The sequence below is a fragment of the Cetorhinus maximus genome, chromosome 17, assembly GCF_964194155.1.
Source record: "Cetorhinus maximus chromosome 17, sCetMax3.hap1.1, whole genome shotgun sequence".
Taxonomy (NCBI): Eukaryota; Metazoa; Chordata; class Chondrichthyes; order Lamniformes; family Cetorhinidae; genus Cetorhinus; species Cetorhinus maximus.
In genome coordinates this window covers 15,933,610-15,957,210 of record NC_135895.1, presented here as the reverse complement: position 1 = coordinate 15,957,210, position 23,601 = coordinate 15,933,610, and positions in this window count along the sequence as shown.

Here is a 23,601-nt window from a genome sequence, read left to right as displayed (position 1 = left end):
GGCAAAAAGCAAGACCAGGAAGCCCATGTGTTAACTGCCAAACAGGAAGACACCTCCATGGCAGGATTGAAAAAATGATAGAAACACCATTAGTCACAGAGAAGCCACTTGTGAATCAAAAGAAAGTGAAAGGGCTGGAGCAAGCCAGTCTGAATCTATAGGAATACAGTGAACCCAAAATTGTTCAGAGGCCTTAAAGGGGGAAATAGAGCCTGTAAGGTTTGGAGCAGCTAGGCAAGGGCTACTAGCAATCAAAGAGGCAGGGAGCATGCAGCCAAAGTCTGAAGAGAGACAGAAAGCTAGAGATTGTTCAAAAGCCCAAAATGAGGTGACAGAACCTGTGAGGACTGCAGTAGCAGACAGACAGCAAGCAGAAAGAAACAGGCCAGCCTCTTCAGTTACCCCAGCAAAGACAACCAGGTCACCTTTCCCTCTGGGAGAGAGTCAGCAAGTGCCTCCAAAAAACTGCAAAACTGCCAAAGTCAGCTGTACCAAAATCACCCAACTTAACGGCTACAATGTATCACCATCTATGCCTCACGGACAAGCCAAGGACAGATTTGTATATTCTTTTAACTTTTATTTGGACTTCTCACCTTTCTTATTTCTGGTGTGTGTATGTGTGTGTGTGTGTGTCTGTGTGTGTGTGTGTGTGTGTCTGTGTGTGTCTGTGTCTGTGTGTGTGTGTGTCGCATCTTTTACTATTTTTCCTCCGGCTTTTAGTAACTAATAAACTTACTCTTTCTTTGACTCAAGAAATCCTAGATGAATTGGGTCCTTATAAAAAAGTAAATACATTTGGATTGGAAAAAGATATCCACAGGGAAAGAATTCTGAACAAACCTTTGTTCCGACCAACCGAGTGGGTTGAATAAAGAAGGGGAGCCAGCTCATCCCTCCTCACCTGGTCATAACAGTTGTCTGCAACTGTTTTTTTCCTGATATAAAATAAAAGGAGTCTAGAAGCAAAAATGTAAATTAACATAACAAAACAAGAGTTAAAACGATGCCAAGAAAATGATTCAGATATAACTGTAATTAGAGCTGTAACTGTAACATTCCTATTTACTGCTGAATTTCTGATGAGCAGACTAGCTCTTATCCCTGAACTAAAGGAAAGAATTTGATTCACTGAAGAGTTATCATGTTTTAGGAGATAGTTTGTACTGTTACTTACTGATTGACAGCAGAAGTAAACGTCTACTGAGTAAGGTGACAGCAAATAGTGGACCAGGTCTTGTTATAGCAAATTAATATCAAGTTAACAACGCACACCATTATTAATGTGGAAATACTCAGCAAATTCAGGGGATTAAAAGTCAAGTTGGGACTTGTGAATCCCTAGAAGTTGCTGGTAGATTTGTTCCATTTCACCATTTGCTTCAGACCATCAGCATTGTGTCCTTAGCCTCCACACTATTTTTGCTGCATTTGTGCATTCATTGCCCATTATAATCACTGTTGAAAGTTAGGGCTGGCGCTTAACAGTGTAAGTACCTTATTAATGACGTAATCATTATTAATGTAGTGGCAATCAACCATCTGCTTAATATAAGTCCTGCATGCAGTAAATTAGCGTTAGGGATTTTTTTTAAAATGCGGTTTAAGTGTTAATTATTTTTTTGTTTCCTTTCTATGTTTTCTCCCTATCGCTATTGCTCTTTCAGTACCTGACTTGACTTTGATTTGTGCTACTTCGTTTTCCATTGTTCCTCTGTTTATTTCTCAATCCTTAAATCTCATTGAAGGAGATACACTGTTGGTCCCATTGCTGAATAAGACTCCAGGTGCCTCACTTGCCTTTGCCACGACTTTACTAGCCCGCACTTCCAGTAAGAAAGATTTTGACGGAGTATACCCCTCCCCAGGAAAATCCAGCCCTTTCGCTCCACAAGTTTCCTTTTTCACTTGCAGCAACCCAAAATCTTCTTTGTGTTAAACAATTTTGACCCAAAGATACAATAAAACAAACATTAGCGATGGTTTTCTAGCTCAAAAGCGAACTATAGTTCCGTGAACATCAATGGTTCAAAGATAGTGCTCTAAGGTTGTTTGGTGTGTCACTAAGAGATCTGGAGGCTTGTATAGTTGAACAAAAATTGTTTATTGGTAACACATAACAATATATGTATCTCCAAGGTATAGCCTTATCTAGTTGCTATCATCATGCCGACTTCTCTCAGACCCTCTCTACACCACTCTGTCTCTTGTCCACTGTCATGTGACTCTCGTTACATCATTCTGTGGGTGGTACTGTCCTCCAGTCCCACACTAGCCTTTACTAACCCGAACATCCTTATACTACAGGTAGTCTTGATCTCCCTGCAATCTTCAGGTCAACAGTTGAATCTGACATACATGACAGCCATTAAGATGGACATAGCCAGTCAGGAGGTTGAATTTCTGCAGGGCTTCTTTCAAATGTCCACTGTATCTTTGTCATTATTACGAGAGAAGCACTCAGTGGGAAGCTCATAGAATCACACGGCACAGGTGAGACCATTCAACCTATTCCGCCTGCTTTGAAAGATCTATCCAATGTGTCCCTCTCCCCTGATCTTTCCCCATAGACCTGCAGATTTTCCCTTTTCAAGTATATATCCAATTCCCTTTTGAAAGTAAGCGTCTTTACATTAATAGGAAATGATTGCACTAAAATAACCATTCTATCGTGCCATGTAATCATGATAAATCATGAGACAGGAACAGGGGTCAATCCATTTGTAGGGCATTGATAGAAGGAAGTGCATCAAAGGCTGACCGGTCATGAGATAGAAACTGGGTCATGTCTTTGTTTGGTGTTGTAGCATGGACTGTGGATCCACATTGCTCACCATCATAAATAATGAATTAAAAACAGTGCCGGGGATAAGAATCCAAACTTTCTCAAAGAAAATGCAGGCTGCCGAATAATAGATAAAAAAAGGGTAGCTCGGTTTGAAACAGAGTTATGTTATCCAGCCCCCTGAGATATGATAGAACAACATGCACTTGAAATATAAACCTCAAATGCTATTGCACAGGTCCTGGCCTGCAGCCTGTTCAGTGAGGGAAACCTTTATAAACCCATAATCAAGGCTGTTCTTTAATTAATTCACGAGTGAGAAATAGATTTTACATGAATATCAGTATATTTCATGTTTTTCAATAAACTGTCGCAATACACCCACACGAATCTCACAGATCAGGAGAAGTACATTATTCACATTTACATGCAGTGTTCTTCCTGGTTTAAAGCTATTATAGTTATGGCCTATTTCTGTGCTGTAAAATTTGATAGTTTTATAGAAGGGGATAGAGTAAAGGCAGGTGAGAGCTTCTATGTTTATGATGGGCCATTGGCCTCTTCATCTGCAGTAGAATTGTACAACTATTTATGGGTGTACCCAATATGTGAACAACAGGAACAACCTGCACTTGTGGTCAAATCCTGTTTACCAGGCACCAGCGCTAGGATCAACGGCACATATGCAGGATTTGCAGAAAGGCAGTAGCTCAGAAGTACGATTCAAAGCAATTGACCATGCGCTGACTTGACTGCATTATCCTTCAGAAGACACGTTATAAGTTTCTGTCCGTGGATTTTGCCAGATGCCAAATAAAGATCCATGCAGGTCAGTACTGCAAAACTTACTTCACAAAGTGGTGTTATGTTTCTTCCGCTGCTACCTGCTTTATATTACAACCCTGCTTCCAAATTCAACACTTTGATATAAGCAGGGTATATGTTTTCCAAGTAATATGCTTGTCAGGTAGAGCAAGGGTATCTGTAGAACTTAAGGTGATGGCTTTATAGCACAGTCTTGTCAAACAGTAGAATCCAAATGAAACTAGGGGCAGAATTTTTACGTTCTGTGGGCGGGCGCGTGGCTGCCCCAAACGGGCGTAAAATCGCGCGGGACGACATCAGGCGAGTGTCCCGACATCATCGCACACTCGCATGATATTTCCCTCGGCAGTCGGAAGAGTGCCCACCAACAATGAAGCGAGCAATTAAGCCCATTAACGGCGCAATCATCAGCGATTTTCCGTTGCCTGTCCAATCTTACCTTTGGCGGACGAGCCAATCATCCAGGCGGCCTTTAGATTTTTGCTGAAAACCCCCATCCAAGGGCGGGGTGAAATCTCCATTATGAAATAAAACAAAAGGAAGTATCTGGGGGGCTGCAGTTTTACGAGGTCTGTTTTCAGTTGTTTGATTGTGATGCGTGGACATTTTTTGCAGCTTTTTTTTTGCGCTTTATTTTAATATTTGGAGGTCCGCAGCTTCTCCCTCAGGCAGCTGTCTGTCTTCAGGGAGCACAGCGGAAGCACTCACCCACGCCCGCGGTGATGTCATCGCCCACCCTCTTCTCACCCCCCAACCCGACAGCGCTGAGCTTTTCAGCACCTGTTTCATGCTGGCCGGCGGTTAATTGGCGGAAATTGCGGTCGGAGGCCGATCGCAGTCGGGGGCCCGTTTCCAATCAGTTGCGCCCAACGAGGGATAATTTCAGGCCTAGGTTACATAAGACCACACCACACCTCTCTCTTACTTATAGGAGGCAAGGAATCAGATGAATTGTAGCACTGAAAGAGATCATTTGACCCACCGCACTTCTGCTTGATCTTCCACAGCAGCCATCCGCTCTAATCCCATTTCACTGCCCTTCATAATCCCTTTGTCATAGTTTATCAAGCTCCTTTTACAATAATGTTATAGCCTTTGCTTCAATAGCCGCTAGTGATAAACATTGCATGTTCTAACAAAAATCTACCTCCTCCCTCATTCCTCTAGTAATAATCTTGACCATGCCTCTCCATTCCAGAGCCACCAGTCACTAGTTACCTTTCATAATTTTGAAAATCTCTATTAAATTCCCTCTCAATCTCCAAGCCACTTATAGGGCACTTTCCAAACTCCAAACGGCCCAGCCTTTAGCTCTCCGCTCACCACGATATTGCTGCTGGAATGTTAAGCCTGCTAAGCGTTTGGCCTCATCTTATCATGGCTCCTGCTGAAGTTTGGATTTGCTGGCAGTGCTTATAAATATCGCAGCGAGGGAAGCAGGAAGCATAGAGGAGCAGCGGCAGCAGCAGCAGCGAGAGTGGGAACAGAGCGAGGCCAGTGGGGAGTCGGTGTGCGGGGTCAGGGCCCATCAAACAGGCTTGCAAAAAAATTCTTAAGATCAAAACAAAATACTGCAGATTCTGGAAATCTGAAATAAAGCCAGAAAACGCTAGAAAAACTCAGTGGGCAGAATTTTGCCTTTGGCTGGCAGGCAGGCCCCACCAGCTCAGCGGTGGGCGGGCAGCCAAACTCCGCCGCTGAAACAGGGCTCGCCGCCATTTTGAGTGGGCGGGCCAATTAAGGAAGCTATGCACTTCCTGTGCTGGGGTGGGGAGGGATTCCCCATCTGTCAGAGTGCGCTCTTTCACACATGCGCACATCTCCCTGAGACTAAGTGCTGTCTCAGGGAGATTCGTGAGAGGTAAGTAAACTCCAAAAATAGATAAGTATTAAAATTATTAACATGTCCCCTTCATGTGACAATGTCATGCGAGCTGGGACATGTTAATAAAAAGGACATAAACTTTATTAAAGTTTTTAAAAACGGACATGAAACTTCATCCCGCCAGTGGATGAGGTTTCATGTATTATCAGAAGCCCGCTGGGGCTCCTGGCCTGCCCGCCAGCCTTAAGGATGGACGGGTGGTGTCTTTAATTATCTTAATTATCCTGTCAATGACGTCAATTGGCCATTGACAGGTCGGCGGACGGACAGCTGATTTCGCTGTCCGCCCGCCTTCCTGAAAATTTAAAGGGGCCAGGATGGCCTCGGGGGTTCCTCCCAATGTCATCCCGCGTCATTTTCCCGTCGGCAAGCGGGCCCCGCCCCCAAATCGCCGGCGGGAAAATTCTGGCCAGTAGGTCTGGCAGCAACTGTGGAGAGAGAAAAACAGAGTTAGTGTTTCGAGTCTGTATGAAGATGATGCCAGACCTACCGAGTTTTTCTAGCATTTTCTGTTTTTATTGCAAAAAAATCTTAGTGTGCTGCCAGAAAGAAGTAGGTAAGTGATTGGTTGGTGAGTATAGTTCCTCTTCTCGCTAAATTCGAAGCTGAGAAATTAAAAATCTCAATTAGGTCACTATAACAAGAAGTTTATATATGAGTGTGAGAACAGAGCGGGTCTAGAGGCGTTAACTTACTGGGCAGTTGGTTTATCTGGTGATATATAAATATTGTATTAAATTTATAGTTTAACTAGTTAAAATATTTAATATAACTACTGCCATGAAGGGCTATCAGTGTCTATAATGTTATTGGAAATTATTTTTAAATTGGAATTGTAGCAGGGTCTGTGTCTATGTGTGTGTCTGTGTGTGTCTTAACTGGATTAAAACCAGCTAGTCTGGGTGCTTTGATGTATAGTAGTTTGAGATGTTAATTAGATAAACATAAGGAGGAGAAGGTAAAGTATAAATTTGCATTTGTTAAATAAACCATTCAAAAGAATGGGCAAAATCTTGCACCGAGCTGGGAAACATGTGTTTGTATTACTAATAAAATTGGTAGAATTAAAGTATTATTGTTAGGAGAGGAAAAGTTACAAACTTAGTAATACAATGGAAAATTTACATTCAAAGGAAAAGCTAGGTATAAACAGAAAGGAGTTTGTGTGTATAAGTCAGAGGCATTTAAGATCTAACCAGCCTGTATGCCTGCAGCTGTATTTGCAAGGAGCCTCATTTTGAATTCATAAGGTCAAATGTGCTCTGCCTGGGGCCTTTTAAAAATCTCTCAGTTTTACTGTTGCCTTAATGGGGGTGTAGCTGAGAGTCAGATTAATTAGGGGATATTTGTCGTTATTATAGTAGTAATTTTGTAGACATACATATATGCTTTACAATTTTTCTTGTAATAATAAATGTTTAAGTTAATTTTATAAAAAACCTCTTGTAACTCAGTGGTCTTATTACTACTGAAATCAAAGCCTGCACCTCGAAACATACAAATTGCAAAAATGGGTTATGACAGTTGTTTCAAGTTTCCCTCTGGGATTTGAAATTCAGCCCTTACCATCGCTGTGTCATAATGCTACAAATAATTGTAAAGTGATAGTTCTAAACTTGAAACAGAGTTAATTAAATAAAACACAATAAAGGCGATTGTGCAGGTGATGTGTTGCAGCTGTAATATGTTGGAACTGGTACACACCAGTGTGATCCACAGCAACCGGATCAGTAGTAAGTGTTTGCATCTTGAGGAATTTCGGGTCTGAGTTGATGGGCTGGAGCCTGGGAGGGGTCAGTTACCTGGACACTTTGTTCCTGGAGGCTAGATACCCTTTACACTAGATACTTCAGATTTGTTCCCTGGTCAGGGGCAGGAAGTGACTGCAAGTGAGGCAGGGATGGGGTTACAGTATATTAACGCTGTATAGTTTGGGGTGGTAGATACTGTTCTCTGCAACCAAGAAAGGCTGTGTTGCTTGCCTGGTGTCAGGGTTAAGAACATTGCCTCAAGGCTGGAGAGGAACTTGGAGACAGAGGGGAAGGATCCAGCTGTCACGGTCCATGTGAGTGTTAACAACATAGGTAGGATGAGGTAGAGGTTTTGCTAAGGGACTATGAGCAGCTAGGGGCTAAATTAAAAGGCAGAGCTACAAAGGTAATGATCTCTGGGTTAATACCCGAGCCACACACAAATTGGCAAAGGGTAAATAAGGTCAGAGAGTTGAATGCTCAAAGTTTGGTGTGGGAGAAATGGGTTTTGATTGACGGGGCACTGGCACCAGCAATGAGGAAAGTGGGAGCTGTACCACTGAGATGTTCTTCACTTGAAATGTGCCAGGGTCAGTGTCCTGGCGAATCATTTCACTAGGGCTGTAGAGAGGACGTTAAACTAAATAGTGGGAAGACTTGGAATATGAAAAAGAAGGGAAAAGGCAATAATGCAGTGTGGCGATATGCGTACAGAAGGTTAGGCACAGGGCATATAAACAAATAAGGTCAGAGTAGTGAAAACTGGTAAACAGACAGAACTAAAAGCTTTTTATTTGAATGCTTGCAGCATTCATAACAAGATGGATAAATTGGTGGCACAAATATAAATAAATGAGTATGACATGAGAGCTATTACAGAGACATGGTTACAAGGTGACCAAGGCTGGGACCTGAATATTTAATATTTTGAACTGATAGGAAGAAAAGGAAAGGAAGTAGGATGGCTATGTTAATGAAGGATAAAATGAATACAGTTGTGAGACATGATCTTGATTTAGTGGATCAAGATGTGGAATCCATTTGGGTGAAGATGAGAAATATAAAACAAGGGACTCACTGGTAGGAGTAGTTTATGACACTGTATGACTGAGTATAAATCAAGAAATAATGGGGGCTGGTAAGAAAGGTACTGCAATAATCGTGGGTGATTTTAATCTTCATATGGATTGGATGAATCAAATTTGCAAAGGTAGCCTGGAGAATGAGTTCATGGAGTGTATTTGAGACAATTTCTTAGAATAACACTTCTGGAACCAATCAAGGAGCTGGTTATATTAAACCTGGTGCTGTGTAACGAGACAGGATTAATTCATCACCTCTAGGCAAGAGCAATCATGACATGATGGAATTTCACATTCAGTTTGAGAGTGAGAAATGTGGGTCTAAGAATAATGTCTTAAGCTTAAATAAAGACAATTAGAAGGCTATGAAGGCAGGGTTGTCTAAAGTAGAATGATAAAATAGATTAAAAGGTAGAATGGTAGAGAAGCAGTGACAGACATTTAAGGAGATATTTCATGGCTCTCAACAAAGATATATTCCATTGAGAAAGAAAGATTCTATGAGTATGCACCATCTATTGTTAACTAAGGAAGTTAAGGATTGTATCAAATTCAAAAAAAGATGTAATTTGCTGTGAAGATTAGGTATAGGCCAGGAGATTGGGATTTTTTTAGAAACCAGCAAAGAATGACTAAAACAAGTAATAAAGAGGGAAAAATTAGAGCATAAGAGAAAACTAGCAAGTAATAAAAAAAACAATAAATGCTTCTACAAGTATATAAAAAGGAAAAGAGTAGCCAAAGTGAACATTTAGAGGCTGAGAATGGGGAATTAGTAATGGGAAATAAGGAAATGGCAGAGACTTTGAACAAGTATTTTGTATTTGTCTTCACAGTAGAAGACATAAAGAGCACCCCAAGTATAGTAAAAAAAATCAAGAGGCAAAAGGGAGAGAGAAACTTAAAACAATCACAATCACTAAAGAAAAAGTACAAGGAAAACTAATGGATTAAAGGCTGGCAAGTCCCCTGAACTTGACGGTCTGCATCCCAGGGTCTTAAAAAGAATGGTGGGAGAGATAATGATTGCATTGGTTATAATCTTCCAAAATTCCTTAGATTCTGTAACGGTCCCACTGATTGGAAAACCACAAATATAACATTTTCATTCAAGAAAGGAGGGAGACAGAAAGCAGGAAGCTATAGGCCAGTTAACCTAACATTTGTCTTTGAGACAATGTTAGATTCCATTATTAAGGAAGTAGTAGCAGCACATTTAGAAAATCATAATATAATTAGGCAGAGCCAACATGGTTTTGTCGCAGTGACTAACTTTAAAAAAGTACTTTTTTATTTTATTCATTCATGGGATGTGGGCATCACCGGCTAGACCATCATTTATTGCCCATCCCAAATTGCCTATGTTCAGAGGACATTTAAGAGTCACCCACAATGTTGAAGGTCTGGGTCTGGAGTCACATGTAAGCCAAATCAGGTAACAATGGCAGATTTCCTTCCCTAAAGGACAATAGTGAACTAGATGGGTTTTTACACCAATCGACAATGATTTTATGGTCATTGTTAGTCTTTTATTTCTAGATTTTTATTGAATTCAAATTTGAACTCAGGTCCCTAGAGCATTACCCTGGGCCTCTGGATTACCAGTCCAGTGACAGTGTCACTACACCTCCACCTCTTCCATTTGCTGTAGATAGTTTTTGGACGTCCTGGCATGAAAGATGCTATATAAATGCAACTCTTTTATCTTTTCAGTTTTTTCACTGACAATTTCAAAGGCAGACTTGACATTTTTCATGTAGGGTCAGTAGAGAGTAACGCATACCTGGTCAGCCAAAATAGAAATGGGATTAAAATAGACTTTGGATAGGCATGGAATGCAAGGTGCTTTTTTAGTTATGCCAGAAGTCAGAGAGTGATCAAGGATATATGAGACGTCCTGAGGTGCCTAATTGGTTAGATTCCTAAAGTGTGACTGAGGTACGACTACCTTGCACTGTTGAAGATTGCATTGAGATGCCTGAGCTATTAGTTAGATGTGATACAATGAATGAATCCATAGAGGCAAGTCCTGTCATATGATGGGGGATGAAAACATCTTGGAGAAGATCCAGAGGACTGCTACCAGAATATCTAGTCTTAGGGCTAATAGTTATCTACAAAGGCTCAGGGTACTGGGCTTGTCTCATTGGAGAAACATAGGCAGTGGTGGGGGTAGGCAGAGGAGGTATATAATTATGGCCCTCAAAATGGAGAAGAGAATAGATTATGCTGGTTGAATAAGTTACCTGAGCTAGGTAGAGAAGGCAAGGAGCAGATTGTCAGCACAAAATAAGAAAAACTAGAATTAGGTTCAACACCAAGACGTGCTCCTTCAAGCTGAGTCATCGGGTTGACTCTTGGCTTCCAAAAACAGGTGGGTTTGTGTCAAATCAAAGATAAAATTCAAAAGCTCTTAGAACGGGAACCCAAACTGCCTAAAACACGCCCACTTCTAATTTTAATGGAGGCGGAGCGAGGATCAAGTGATCAATCCGTGTGCAGTTCAGTTGGTCATTTAAAAATTAAAATGAGCTCACGTTCATTTTAACGGTTATTCTACTCTAGCTCATGTCGGCTGGCTTTTCCACGCAGGTTAAATCTGTGGGCGGGATTTAATGCCCTCCCCCCCGTGGCGAGTTTGGTGGTGGGGGGGCATTTAATCAGGCAGGAGGCCAGCAGCTGGGGGTCTTGCCACCTCCCCACCTGCAGCCTGATTAAACCCGTGACAGGCAGGGGGGCTCGCCATGCTGGAAACATGACAAGCCAAGATGTGTGGGGTCCCTTGCAGGTTTCCAGATGAAGGCCTGTCCCTCGTTCAAAGGCGATCGGTGCCTGATTCAGGAACCCGGCATCGGGAAGGCTGCCGACACCCCCCTGCCGCCCCTCCTTGCGCTGTTGTTCAACAGAGCTGCTGGTCTCTGGTTGGCCGACAGCTCTCGCTGGGCGGGACTTTTGCCCCCATGACCCTTGACCCCCAAGGAAGACCAATCGTAATACAGACCTTCCCAAGAAGAGGCAACGTGGGTCTCTTGCTGGTTCTCCAGTTGGCAGGTGAGACCACCATCGCCTCCATGAAATACTGCCCTATATTTGTTATAGCTCTCTAAAGGTAATAGGATGCCTTCCTTCAGGTGGAAGGTATCTCAATTTTTCAATTGGGGCGAGCTGTGCTTAGTAATATCAATGACTCCAGCTCCCTGGAGCTTGTTAAAAGCCTTTGGGGATCATGGAGGAATTTCTCAGAATTGTTTCCTAAAATGGTCCAATGATTTTTTGCCTCCCCCACCAGCCTGCAGATCTCAGGTTGAGTTATTAAGGTTATTTCCACAGGAAGGCTGCATCATGTCTGAATGGAGCTGTTGGCCTTCTCTTTTCGTGTGTTACCAAATGGCTTAATTTTTGTACCAAACCCTTATTGAATGCCTTCTGAAAATTCTGAAATATTTACAGCATTGAAATAGGCCATTCGACTCAACAGGTCTCTGCCTGTTCCTAATCCCTACATGAGCATCCTCCCACCCTTCTTCATCTAACCCCATCAACATATCCTTCCATCCCTTTCTCTCTCATGGTAGTACCTAGATTTTCCTCAAATGCACTTATGCTATTTGCTTCAACCACACTTTGTAGTATTGAGTTCAACACTCTAGATGCTTTCTAGATAAAGAAGTTTCTCCCAAATTCACGACTGGGTTTATTAATGACCATCTTATATTTTAAGGCCATTAGTCCTGGTCTTGCTTGCAAGTGGAAATACCTTCTCTCCATCTAACCATTCAAATCCTTCCATAATCTTAAAGACCTCTATTAGGTCATTCCCTCAGTCTTCTCTTTCCTGGAGAAAAGAGTTCCAATCTGTTCATTCTTTCCTGGTGGGTATAACCTCTCAGTTTGCTTTGGACCTCCCCCAAGCCTCACGATTCTTTTTATAATCTGGAGTCTAACACTGTTCATAGTTCTTCAAGCCTTGTCCCAACCAGATTCTACAAACATTTAACATAACCTCTTTGTTTTTTAACTCTATTGCCCCAGAAAGGAACTCCAGTACCTTTTTGTTTTGTCCTGTCGTTGTTAATCTGTATCGCTACTTTGTGATCTCTGTACCCCAAGACCCTCTTCTCCTCTAACCCATTTACATACTTATTTTCCAGGTGTATGTGGCCTCATCCTTCATACCAAAATCCATATACACAATACCCATCATATGCCCTTGTAAAACCACCAATTTATGGATGATTGGCTATTGCTGGCCCAACAATGCATCAGGTGGTGGCGTAGCGGTATTGTCACTGGACTGGTCATCCAGAGACCCTGGGTAATGCTCTGGAGGACCTGAGTTTGAATCCCACCACAGCAGATGGTGGAATTTGAATTCAATAAAAGCCTGGAATTAAAAGTCTAATGATGACCAAGAGACTATTGCTAAACAAAAACAAAAGTACCTGGAAAAACTCAGCAGGTCTGACAGCATCTGCAGAGAGGAACACAGTTAACATTTTGAGTACGAATGACTCTTCATCAGAACTAAGGAAAAATAGAGAAGAGGTGAAATATAAGCTGGTTTAAGCAGAGGTAGAGCTGGATAGAGGGCCAGTGATAGGTGGAGATTGCCAAAAGATGTCATAGACAAAAGGACAAAGAGGTGTTGACGGTGGTGATATTAGCTAAGAAATGTGCTAATGGTGACATTAAGGGTAGAAAGCAGGATGAGCAAGGTGCAGATAGCCCTAGTGGGAGTGGCGTGGGGGGAAGGGATCAAAATAGGCTAAAAGGTAGAGATAAAACAATGGATGGAAATACATTTAAAAATAATGGAAATAGGTGGGAAAAGAAAAATATATATAAATTATTGGAAAAGGGGGGATCGGAAAGGGGGCGGGGATGGAGGAAGGAGTTCATGATCTAAAGTTGTTGAACTCAATATTCAGTCTGGAAGGCTGTAAAGTGCCTAGTCGGAAGATGAGGTGCTGTTCCTCCAGTTTGTGTTGAGCTTCACTGGAACATTGCAGCAGGCCAAGGACTGACGTGTGGGCATGAGAGCAGAGTGGTGTGTTGAAATGTCAAGCGACAGGGAGGTCTGGGTAATGCTTGCAGACAGACCGAAGGTGTTCTGCAAAGCGGTCACCCAGTCTGCGTTTGGTCTCTCCAATGTAGAGGAAACCGCATTGGGAGCAACGAATGCAGTAGACTAAATTGAGGGAAGTGCAAGTGAAATGCTGCTTCACTTGAAAGGAGTGTTTAGGCCCTTGGACGGTGAGGAGGAGGGAAGTAAAGGGGCAGGTGTTGCACCTTCTGCGGTTGCATGGGAAGGTGCCGTGGGAGGGGGTTGATGTGTAGTGGGTGATGGAGGAGTGGATCAGGATGTCCTGGAGGGAACGATCCCTGCGGAATGCCGCCAGGGGGGGTGAAGGGAAGATGTGTTTGGTGGTGGCATCATGCTGGAGTTGGTGGAAATGGCGGAGGATGATCCTTTGAAGGCGGAGGCTGGTGGGGTGATAAGTGAGGACAAGGGGGACCATTGCTGATTGTTGTAAAAACCCACCTAGTGCCCTAGGGGAGGAAATCTGCAGTCCTGGAAATTTCCTTACCTGGTACTACATGTGACTTCAGACTCTTAAATACCCTCTGAACAAGGGCAATAAATGCTGGCCTAGCCAGAAATGTCCACATCCTGTGAATGAATAATTTTTTTAAAAAATGATAGGAAAGTACTGGACTGTTGCCATGAAAAATGAAAATTCTTATCTCTATCAGAAGGGCCAGATTTTTCCCGGTGAGCCTCCGAACACCGGGCTTAAATGGGGGTCAGAAAACCCACACTGTTTTGCAAACATTGTGACTTTGCCTGGAGTGGCCAATTAATGGCCAGAGGACGGGCCGACAGTCCAACCGGGTGGGCTCGATCTTGAAGTCGGAGGAGGCCTTGCAGTTTGAAAGCAACAGCAGGATGCCATGGCAGGTAAGTGTGAGAGAGAGAGAGGGCATCCCGAAATGGAGGCACCCCTTCTCCAAGATTTTCACGATGAACATAAAAAAATGACATCTGCAGCCAGGCCACCACTATGTAGGACCTGGGTGGGAGGGTTGGTAACCTCTTCACAGGGTGACCTGCAACTACTTCTGCAATGAGTGTGGGGGTGAGGGCAGGGGGGAGTGGTGGTGGGGAGCCATAAGCCTGCCTGGAGAGCTGGTCCCCTGGCCTGCTGTCAGCATTAACAGGCCTCCATTAAGAGGCCTTGTATAGGCCTTTCAGTGGCTTGATAGCTTACCCGCCGTTTGCGAGCAAATAGCCTTGTCACTTCACCCCCACCAATTCCACCGCTGGGAAAATGGTAAAATTCCATGCCCGCCCACCTCCATTCGTATCCCTGGCAGGAGTTAAAAATCCATAAATTCAGATATATTTAAAAACTTTAGTTTTGATGACTATCTTCAATGAAGATAAACTTTTTGTTCAGCAACCATAGACTTAACTGTATTTTTGAATAATTGTTTAATAATCATCCCGTACATTCTCTTAAATTAATAGGAAACCAATAGACCAGTTATTTTGGAAAAATGCCCATTGTGTGCAGGATAACACAATAGTTAGTAATTATGTGGCTGCATATTAATTAAGAGCAAGGTTCATTGCAGTAGCATCACTTCAGTTGACTGGTAATAGTAAAAAGATTATACATTAACATCAAGGCTGTAAATATTTAACCAGCTTACACCCTAAGCACATTCATATTTAATAAGATTTCCGTTTGGGCTCATTGCAGAGAATAGGATTAAAAATAATGATGGTCGGTTAACACCAGTACCATTTTGAAGATATTGCTCTGGTAAACAAAGTAGCTCTAGTTGTACAATGCCTCTTTAGAGAGCTAATTTAAGGTGAATAAATGAGTATCTAGTAAACACAGAACAATAAAATCCCAAAGTTACCTGTTAGGGAAAATCAAGCACCAATACTTGTGCATCTGCTGGGAAGGAGAGGCAGTTCGTAAATTGCCTGATACAGGATATGTGCTATTACTTTTAGGATGGACAGGTGCCTATCATGTTCACCGTGGAAGGACTGCCTACGGGCTTGCATAGCAGGACGCCTGGGACGTAGCTGGATCATACAGCTTCAGATTACCACTAATAGTCAGGTAGTTTCTCTAAATAAACTTTGTTAATGCAAGGTCTGATCCGAAGATTCTAATTGATTTTGTTCCTGTGACAAACGATTAATCACACAAAATAGATAAAATAAAAATGTATGCATCTTGCCTGAATTTATGCTAAAAAGCAAATGTTTTATTTTTATTTTGCGTAGAAAAGCTAATGAGAAAGCTGTCTCTGGATCAGACCGCTGGAAGGCAGATCTGGGCAATGCGTATGTTCTTGGATTGCCTGTGGGTTCTCTTGGCATGTTAGAACAGACAAAACTCAGAATATCTTATATCTGCTACGTTAGGTTTGAACATTCTGTTCTACAGTGGAGAGCTTTTCATTAAAGATTAATTTATAATGGCAAAGTCTTCACAAGCTTTCTCTTCCTACCAAATAAAACATTAACTACACATTCGCTAATAAACTTTAACCCCTCTCTTGATAACATTTATCCCACCATGAAAGCTAGATTCCTTTCCTTTGAGTATTTGGTCGATGAAACATTTTATTGACTAGAGGTTTTTAAACTGATTGCGAGCTCTAGTATTTACAGCCATTGAACCTAGGCTGTGACCAGGAAACCATTACTCTCGTAATAACATCAAACAATAGAAAGAATTGCATTGTGCTTAAATTTAATTCAAACATGACCATTCACCTGGACTTAGCAAGGGGCCAGATGGGTTCATAAACACTTATGTAGTGTAATTATAATGCATGCAGTTAGAGCGTTTTAATTATATGCATCTTTATATCTGATATTAGATTCCACTTTCTACAAGTGCAAAGTCACTCTCGTGGTTTTGAGTCTCATAATTTAAAGTGGAAAAGCTTTATTAAATGTCTTCTGGATGAAGAATTGCTTTAGTTACTGGATACCTTCCTGAAGGCTACCTCTGGTTGGTATTTCTACTGCTTTAATATTACTTTACACTGCGCAGTCTAATAGCAACCCTATGATGATTAATCTGTTCATCAGCAGAGGTGCACCCTTGAATCTGTAGAATTTTAAGCGCTTTTTCTGTACCTCCCAGTTGATGAAGTGTGAATGAAGCCACATGACATTTGGAAAATGCTTCCAAGCGATTCCATTTTAACACTATTGCCCGACGTCAAAATCGACCTCACGGGCAGGATTTTTTGTCCCGTGGGCGGGCGTGTGCCCGAGTCGAACTGGGGTAAAACAGTGCGCGATGATGTCGGGTGAGCGTCCCAGCCTCATTGCGCACTCGCGTGATATTTCGCGGGCGGGTGCCGGAGCGGTGCCCGCCATTAATTAGCCACTTAAGGCCCTTAACAGGCCGATTGACTGAGATTTTTCCTTGCCCGTGAGATTTTCTGCTCATCACATGGGCAAAACGGGCAGGCAGCCAGCCAACATTTTCACAGGCTCCATCACTGACCCCAAAAGGGTCAGCAGCATTGCCCGTGAGGAGTTTAGGAGATAGTTTGCTGCTGGTTGCTTATTTGAGCCTGGCAGCTTCATTTCCAGGCTTCCTTTCAGGACTCATTGGTACCTCCAAGGCCCCCAGAGGATTCAGGCCGTGTGGACCATTCCAGGTATCGGACAGCCTTCTGTAACCCTGGTAATGGGGATTGTGGTCTCGGCTGGAGACACCTCCTCCGAGGAGGAAGAGAGGGGCAGAAGGGAGAGGAGGCCAGGTGTCCCAATGCAGCTTCCAGGGGAGGGACCTGTGGGAGGAGAGGCACAGGCACAAGGGACGCAGGGCCAGCAGGTAGCCCAAGGTGGACTGGGCCACAGAAGGCGACACTATCCTGCTGCCAGGGTTTATAGGCGGCAATGCACCTGCCTCAATATGTCCGAAGTGAAATGCCAAAGGAGGCTCCGCCTCTCCAGGGAGACAGTGACCTCCATTTACCATTTGATTGGGCCTGAGATCAGCTCCGACTGTGTGGGTGGACACCCCATGCTTGTGGCTCTGAAGGTCACAGTAGCCCTCAACTTCTATGCCTCTGGCTCTTTCCAGGGGTCAGTGGGGGATCTGTGTGGAGTATCTCAACCAGCTGTCCACAGTTGCATGAAGCTGGTGACAGAAGCTCTGTTCAGGCAGTTACTGACCTTTATTCATTACCGTACAGATGAGGCCAGCCAGGCTGAGCGAGCCAGAGGCTTTGCAGCGATTGCTGGGTTCCCCGGGTCCAGGGTGCCATCGACTGCACACATGTGGCCATCAAGGCACCAGCGGGTCAGCCGGGAACCTTCGTTAACAGGAAGGGATTCCACTCCATGAACGTGCAGATAGTGTGTGATCACAGGATGCAGATTCTGCAAGTCTGTGCAAGGTACCCTGGCGGCTCCTATGACGCTTACATCCTGAGACACTCCAGATTCCAAGGCTCTTCAATGCTCCAGCCCGACTGGATGGATGGCTGCTGGGTGACAAGGGCTATCGGTCAAAGAGTTGGCTCATGATGCCTCTCCACCACCCAAGAACAGAGGCAGAGCAGCATTACAATACAAGTCATGCCTCCACAAGGGTGGTGGTAGAGAGGACCATAGGTCTTCTCAAGGTGCGCTCCCGGTGCCTGGACTGTTCAGGGGGAGCACTACAATAACCCCCAGAGCCGGGGTATTGATACTGATCGATGATAGTAGTTGCATGCTGCACTCTTCACAATCTGGCACTAGCAAGGGGATCTGGAGGAAGAGGATTTTGACACAGCTGCAGAGGCCACAGAGGATGAATCCAGTACAGAGTCAGAAGGGGAGCACAGTGAGGAGAGCCCTAAGGGCGTGGAGGGAGACCTCAGTAACCTCCAGGGAGGCAGGGACACCAGGGATGCCTTGATCCAACGGTCCTTCAGCTAGGCTGCCAAAGATCAGCTTCAACCATGTGCCTGGGCTGCAGCCTCCATCCCGGGTGTCTGAAAGGACCTTTCATTTGAACACAAAGAACAGTCATTGCCTGTGCAATAAAGTGCAGAGCCATTTACGTTCAGCATTACATACTGGCGTACCCTGTACCAAAAGAATAAAAAGGTGAAGCATACTCAGGCCATGGCAACAAAAACAGAATTTATTTCATTTTGACAAACCCAAACTATTAACATAAATTTCTCTGGTCTTCATTCCCAGACCAGGACAGATAAAGTAAACATAAATGAACATAAAATCCCCCGTGACCTGTCCCTCTTGTGTTCACGGTGCCTTTAACTTATGTTTGCGAGCGCTACGTGAAGTGCCCCCACCTCCTGGTAGTAGCATTGGAGGCAGCTGCTGACTCTGCTGTCTTGTTGGCCTTGATGGCCTTGGCGGTCGTCCTCTGGCCAGTGGAGCCTGTGCTGGCCCCGCCTGAGAGGGAGCGGCCAGTGCCACAGCTGGCATCTCCCCAGTCGCAGCAGCCTCATTAGATGCCACGGTCACTGGTGGAGGGTGGAGGAGCTGCTGCCATCATCCAGAGTGCCCTGAGAGGAGCCCGCAGAGACGACAGGCAGGTTATGCACCAATGTGAGGTCACTCTGGACCTCCCTGCTCAACAGTGATGGATGGGCACCTAGCTGGGATACTGGGTGCCTCATACATCACCCACATTGGCACTGACCACCTGAGGTCAGTGCCTGTGTGAGGGTTTGCAGGTCCAAGCGCAACCCCAGGAACCCCGGACTCTGTCCCTGGAGCTGCCTCTCCATGAGAGTCACCACTCTCTCAATGGAGGAGGCATTGCGCTCGGTCAACGCAGTACCGATGCTCCACATGGACTTTTCCATCACGGAGACCCTCATGGATCTCCGCCAGATCCTCCCGCACATCCCGCTGGACATCCAGCATCTGCCACCTAATGGACGACTCCAGAGGCTCCACATCAGCTTTCAACTGAGCATCGTCCTGGTCCCCAGCAGTCCTTCGACTTCCGTGCCCTGGGCACTCTCTGCCTCCGCCTGCATCTCAAGCGATTGTGAAGTGCCCTCACCAATGTGCACCGAGATACTAGCCGCTGCTCTAATGCCCACCGAGGTGCTGGTATCTGCGCTGGTGCCTGCTTCAGAGAGCGGGTGTGACGCAGGTGAAAATAACGCTCGGTGGTCCTCCAGCGTCAGGGGTGGCCCTTCAGGGTCCTCAGTGCAAACGCCTGCTGGTGAACCTAAAAGGGAGAAGAAGGACATGTGATTAGTTAAAGTCATCACACTGTCACTGTGCATGCCAGGCACCCTGGTGAGACAACGGAGATCTGCAGCTTGGTGCCCTCGTCTCCCAATGATCAATAGGGACTCCAGGTTCAAGGCTCATATCAATGAAGAGGCTACACTAGAATAGTTGCACTAGCTGAAATTCTCATTTAGGCACACTGCGCTCTTACCGTTGTCTGGCACCCCTGTCTCTCCACGCCCGGTTGCATGTGGCGTGTGCCAGCTCTCAAGATCACGGGCATCTTGCTCAAACCGCAAAAGGATTAGGAGGCTAGTGGGGCCTCCGCCAGTCCGCGACCTTTCTGTATTGTTGTGGGCCGTCATCTCCTGAAACAACAGAGGACCGTTGATGAGTCCGCTCTGTACCTGCAGCGCCATTGCAGCCTGGCCAACCCCAGCTGAGGAGCACCTCAGAAGGGCACATCCGAGTTGTGGCCCTCGAGCTGCAAGGCACTCAGTCCAAGCAGCCAGGGCTCACCCCCTGGGCCAGCTCCGGCGTGATTGACAGTTGGCACTCAGGCTCTAGCACCCCTGAATTCCACAAGGGAACAGCCAGGCCTTAACACCCCTGCACACTGATCCATGCCAATATGGTGCTCACCCTTTCTGCACAGCACGTCAATGAAGCGCTTCCGGCACTGCACCCAGGAGCACCGCAGCACATCAAGGCTGCTGACCAGCCCTGCCACCTCCTCCCATGCCCTCTTGGTGAGGTGCAGTGGCCTCCTCCTCCTCCCATCCCTGGGTACAAGGGTGCCCCTCCTGGCAGCCACCTCCTCCAGGAGGACGGCGACACACTCAGCAGAGAAGCGGGGCCCGAGTGCCCACCCGACCTGCCCTCTCCCCTGCCAGTGTCCAGCGTCACTCGGGTCCATGGTGACAGCTCAGGAAACGTCCCCCGTGGCAGCCTCCTGGGGGGGGGGGGGGGGGGGGGCCTGGACCGCTTTTAAAAATGGCCGCCGGGTCGCCATTAGACCTGGCGGCCAAGAGGCCCCTGCTCAGCCCTTCTTGGCCAGTGCGGAGCCACATTTCATGCTGGGTGGGCCTTAATTGGCGTGAAAGTGCAGTCAGGGCCCAATGGCGGGCAGCGGGCAGTTTCGCGGCCGCTCCTGGGCCCACCACCCGCCCGCCAAGGGGAAAATCCCCCATGTCTTTAAAACTCCTATTTTGTTACCTGCTACCTCTTGAAAACTTCCCCAAGCAAAAGCATTTTTAAGTTTAAAGCTTGAAAGTCGGTATCAGGGCTTGTAAACAATCCTTTCCAAAGTCCACACACCTCCTGTGGGCCAAGAAGCCAGGCTGCCAATCCACTCCCAGGCTTCTGCCAGCCCAGCGCTGCTCGGAGAGGACCACGAGGAGACAGCAGCCTGAAGGCATCTCTCCTTCGAATAGTCCCCCCCGTCTGCGTGGGAGGTGCCTGATGTCTGCTCAGTGTCCCCCATACAGTGTATACTCAGCGTGGGGCCCAGGCGAGTCTCACCCACTGCAAGGGGCATGACACAGATCTTCGGAAACCCTATATCGCCAGAAGTGAACATTTCCATACATTTGGCTTTTTGACGTTAGCAGCAGTGTCACAAAGAATTATTTTTTTTTTTAAAAAAACATTACATTTCAACCCACTGTTCACAAAATTGGAAGAAATTCAAAGCAAAGCCGGACATTGGATATACTGGATTAAAGACAATGTTATAAACAAGCTGGACATCATGGCAGAGGCTGTGGGGTGTCTGCAAAAGCCTTCACCATTCTCGTCTGGCTTCTGTTGTCTTAAGGCCAGCGTAATTAATGCTTGTCAATCGAAACATTACATTTTTAATATGTACCTTTTTTTTTTACATTCTTGGCCGAGTCAACTTTGCGATGGTCTAACACTAAAACATTTAAAGATGCTAATGCTGTTATTAGCCTAAATCGTAGACAGTGGCAGACTGAGGCACTGTCATAATAAGTTCGTTTGGCGTGACTGCAAATCTGTGCAGTTGCAACTAACCTCAAAGAGCAGCCAGTTGGACTATAAGTAATGAACTCCAATGCGCAATGCCAATTTTGATGGGATTTCAGAAAACCTGTAATGCTAGCAAAATGGGATTGGGATTTAAAGCTGCCGGAGTAATGAGTATTCTGAGATTTATTTCTGGAAAACAAGCATTTCCACAGAGAAAATGTGGAAACAAAGATATAGATCATGTAACGAACTGCCTTGCTTTGTTGAGCGATTATGTGGCAAGTGCAGTCCCCTGGTTGAACAATTAACCCAGTGTTTTATTAAATGTTTAATGCAAGATTGCCAAAATTAAAACCTCAAAAAATAACATGTGTGACATCAGAGGTTTCTCATGGGCATTTTTTTTTACTGAAGTAATTTGGAATGCACTGCCTGAGAGCAGTGTAAGTAAGCGTAGGGTTAACTTACCCCCTGGCTCCCCAAAACCTTTCCACCATCTACAGGTACAAGTCAGTGGTGTAATGGAATACACCCCACTTGCCTTGTTGAATCCAGCTCCAGAAGCTCAAGCTTCCCAAGCTTGATTCGAGCCCCAACCACCACTTTAAACAATCACTCTCTCCATCACCGGCACACAATGGCGGCAGATGCACTGCTGCAACACGCCAAGGCTCCTTCGTCAGCAACTTCCAAACCTGTGACCTCTATTGCCTAGAAGAACAGGACAGCATACGCATGGGAGCACCACCACCTGCAAGGTCCCCTCCAGGTCACACACCATCCTGACTTGGAAATATATCACTGATCCTTCATCGTCTCCCTGTCTAACAGCACTGTGGGTGTGCCTACACCTCGTGGTGAGAAGGCAGCTCACCACCACCATCACAAGGGCAATTAGGGATGGGCAATAAATGCTGGCCTAGCCGGCGACGTTGACTTTCTGTGATCAAAGCAGATCCCACAGTGACAGAAAATTGGATACATACTTGAAAAGTAAAACTTTGCAATGCTGTGGGTAAAGCACAGGGGAGTGAGACAAATTGGATTGCTGTGTCCAACAGTCCGCACAAGCATGATGGGTTAAATGGCATCTCTCTGCGCTGCATGTTTCCATGATTGGACATCAACACCCAGACTGGTTTGATTTCCTAACTATTTGGTGTGATTTTTTTAAAATTCATTTATGGGATGTGGGAGTCGCTTGTTGGAGATGGTCATTGCCTGGCACTTGTGTGGCGCAAATGTTACTTGCCACTTGTCAGCCCAAGCCTGGATATTGTCCACATCTTGCTGCATTTGTACATGAACTGTTTCACTATCTGAGGAATCGCGAATAGTGCTGAACATTGTGCAATCGTCAGCGAACACCCCTAGTTCCGACCTTATGATGGAAGGAAGGTCATTGATGAAGCAGCTGAAGATGGTTGGGCCAAGGACTTTTCAATCTGTTCATTTATTGGAACGGATGAAGTGCTCTCCTTAGGTGTGGTCCAGGGGTAAAAGGCAGAGGCATCAGGTACTAAGGGATTATTGGAGACAGCTCTTTGTTTATTTATACTGTTAGCCATATGAACCCATCTTGCAGAGTTTACAGCAAGCACCAACCAACGTTCTAATGTGCAGTTTAGCAAAGTATAGTGGCTCAAACACATTAAGAATCTTGAATCAAAGAACAGGAAAGTGGAATATTATATGTGAAGCAGGGCAATGGGAAAGACACATAAAATAGTAAAATTGCTATTAATGGGACTCTAGAGAAGCTTCAAAAAATGAATCTGTAATTTTTGTGACGATGGAAGGCAATCAATGTATTAACTTGGCACAAGTCATGTAATTCAAGAATAAATCTGGACAGTAACTTAGCCTATGCCATAAGTGAGCATCTTCCACATAGTCAGCAGTGGCTTCCTACATGGCCTCTAGAAAGTATTTTTTTAGGATCGGGCAATTTGGTGAGGCAGAGACAAAAGAAGACAAGTTTCAGACCATGTTAAATCTGCTCAGGTTATTGAAACTGTTACGATCCTGGATCG